Genomic DNA, 2,911 nt, shown 5'->3' on the forward strand with positions numbered 1-2,911 from the left:
CCCAGGGGACGGCCGTCCTCCGCCACTTGTCGTTGGGCTCCCAAGCCGACGAGCTTGTTCGGACAGCGCGCCGCCGGTCGGGTCTCCCCTGCCGGACGAGCCGGTGGCACGCGCATGGGCGTGGCCGAGTGGCTGGGCATGTTTGTGCGCCAACGCGACCCTCGGCGGCGACCGGTGCCCGACGCCAACAGGGCCGCGACCGGGGACCGGGGCCGGGGCCGGGGGGGGGGGGGAGGGGACACCGGGGCGGCCTGTCACATGCTGGGGGCGGCTTTCCCGGATGCCCGGCCGGATATGGCCTGGTACGGGGGCGATCCTCCTGGCCGCCTCCGCGGCCGAGCGCCTGGGGCGGTGAGCCGGGGCCAGTACGTGGCATGCCTGAATGCCCGCCGCCGGGCGGCCTCCCACCGGACGCGGGGGTCCGCGTGAGTGAAGTCGCGCGCCAAGGACGCCGTCGTGCTGCGGACCGCGGTGACGCCACATTGGTCCGATCAACAGGCGCGCCGTCGGCCGCCTCTTTGGATCGGCCCGGCCCGGGGGCCCGGCCCGCTGGGCGCCGCCGGCCCCTAGACGGCCGTTGTCGGGGGTGGGGGAAGGCCCGGGGGCCAAGCGATTGGACGCCCAGGCCGCCTGCGACCGACCGCTGGGCATTTCCCGGTCGGAGAGCTGGCCGGCTCGCTGGCACGCGTGCATGTGCAGGCCGCGCCTCCTCCCGGGGTGTACGCAGTTACATGGTGCTGGCGTCGGCACCGGTGGGCGGGGGTGCCTGCGGGGGGATCTTCCCCCGGCCGCGGCCCGGGCAGAGGCGCCGGCATGCGCCTGCTCCCCGGGTCGCCGCCAGCTGCCAGGCGCTGAGAGCTCCTCCCCAAGTCCTGCCAGATGTCGGGCTCTGGGGGGCGGGGATGGGCGCCGTGCGCCGGCTCCACACGGCTGCCGTGTCCCCAGCGGCGGGCTCATTTCCAGGTGGACCTGCGAGCTGGGCCGCCGGGGGGCGGGGGGGCGGGGGGGGCGATGCATTTTGCTGGCGGGACTCGCTATTTCCGGGGCACTTTGAGCGGCCGACCCGCCCGGCCGGCGCACGGGGCCTTGGTTGGATGTGCGTGTCCCGGCGCTCCTGCCGCCCCTCCTCCCCGCTGCTCGCGCACGATCGTCACGAATGAGGCCGGGGGGCGGGCGGGCGGGCGGGGGGGGGGTTCGTGCCCGGGAGAGCCATGGGCTGAGGGAGCCCCCAGCCCCTGGTGCGATGCGCGTAATTTCCGGGCTACCTCGCGGTTGTGCTTCTCCGCCCCCCGCCCCCCGCCCCCCGACCGGCGTCGTCGCCCGGGCGCGGGCTCTGATGCCCGGTCGTGACTCCGGCCTGAGGTTGGGCCATGGGCAGCCGGCGCGTGCGTCTCCGGCGTGCTCTCCCCGGTGTGGCTCTCCGGCCGGACGCGCCCGTCGCCGAAAGGCATGGTCTTTGTCCCTTTCGCGCGCCCTCCATCCGGGCCCCTCTCGCCCGCGCGCGAAAGGGCCCGCCAGCCGGCGCATGGTTCCTCCGGGAGCCCGCCGGCCGAGATGCCCACACTCGTACTTGGCCGTGGGCGGCCCTCTCCCGGCGGACGGGTGCCGGCCCGGTGTAGTACTGGCCGCGGGCTCGTACTCGTGCTCGAACTGTCTGAGAGGGAGGGGGGCGAGCTTGCCGTCCGTTACCACCTCCCTTCGAGGCCGACCTAGCGGCACAGCCAGCCCTTGCAAGGGGCTGGCCCCCTTGCGCCCGGGACCGAGTGTTCCCGGGCCCCCCCCCCCCCCCCCCCGCCACCCCGCCGGGGGGCGTGGCGAGTCGCCTCTCATCGCGGGCATATGGACCAGAACGGGATGCCAAAGACGGCCGGGCGGGGCCACGGGCCGCGGCATTGGCAGAAGCTTGGTTCCACTGGGACAGGTGCCCGGCCTCAGGGGGGGTGACCGGGGCCCGGGCCGGCGGCCCAGATCGGTCTCGCTCTCCCGGGGCGCGCCCAAGGTGATCCGGGCCTGCCAGGCATTTTCCCCGGCCGCCGAGTTGAATTGGCAAACCGCCCGGCACCTGCTCATTAATAAATAAACAGGGGCTTCTGCTGAGCATGGGGCCGCGGCGCTTTTTGCCGCCGCTCGCGCGGCTCCCGCGCCGCCCGCCTTCGCTTCGTGGCGCTTCCCCGAGCGCGATGCGCCCGGTCCTGGCGGGGCCGGGCCGGCCCGGCGCGCGTCTTCCAGGTCAATGCCGCGAGCGGGCCGCACATTCCAGGGAGTTTGTCCATGTCCATCCCCCGTGCCCTCCGCCTTGCCCCCTGCTGTGCCCCTTGGCAAATATCCCTGGCTGCAGGGAGGGGCACATGGGGCGAGACACACACACACACACACACACACGCACACACACCACGGGACACCTTCTCGCTCGGCCCCCGAACCCGCGCCCAGGCCCGGCCCGCGGTTGTGGTGCGGGGCCCAACGCAGGCGACCGGCCGGGTCGGGCGATGACCTCGGCGAGGACACTGGGAGCCGCGAGGAAAGGGCCGTACACGCTGCCCCCCCCCCCTCCCCCCGGGCCATTCTCTTGTCGGCCAGCGTACACCGCGCGGGGGCGTCGAGGGAGGGGGGCTCCTCAACCGGGGACAAGGCGGAGTCTGCGACTGCGCCGGGGGGGGGGCGCGGGGAACGTGCGGCCCTTCTGCCAGACATGCGCGCCCGGGCTGAGCGCGCAAGTGCACAAGGCCACGCGCTCGCACGCGCTTGCCCGTCCGCCACCGCGAGTGTCCGCCCCTCGCGCGAGACACCGACGGGGAGACAAGCGTGGGGCCCATGGCAGCGGTCCCCGCCGCCCGCCCCCCCCCCCCCCCCCCCCCCCCCCCCCCCCCCCCCCCCCCCCCCGTCCCCCCGCGTCCCCCCGCGTCTCCCC

This window comes from Fonticula alba, assembly GCF_000388065.1.
Source record: "Fonticula alba strain ATCC 38817 unplaced genomic scaffold supercont2.1, whole genome shotgun sequence".
Taxonomy (NCBI): domain Eukaryota; order Rotosphaerida; family Fonticulaceae; genus Fonticula; species Fonticula alba.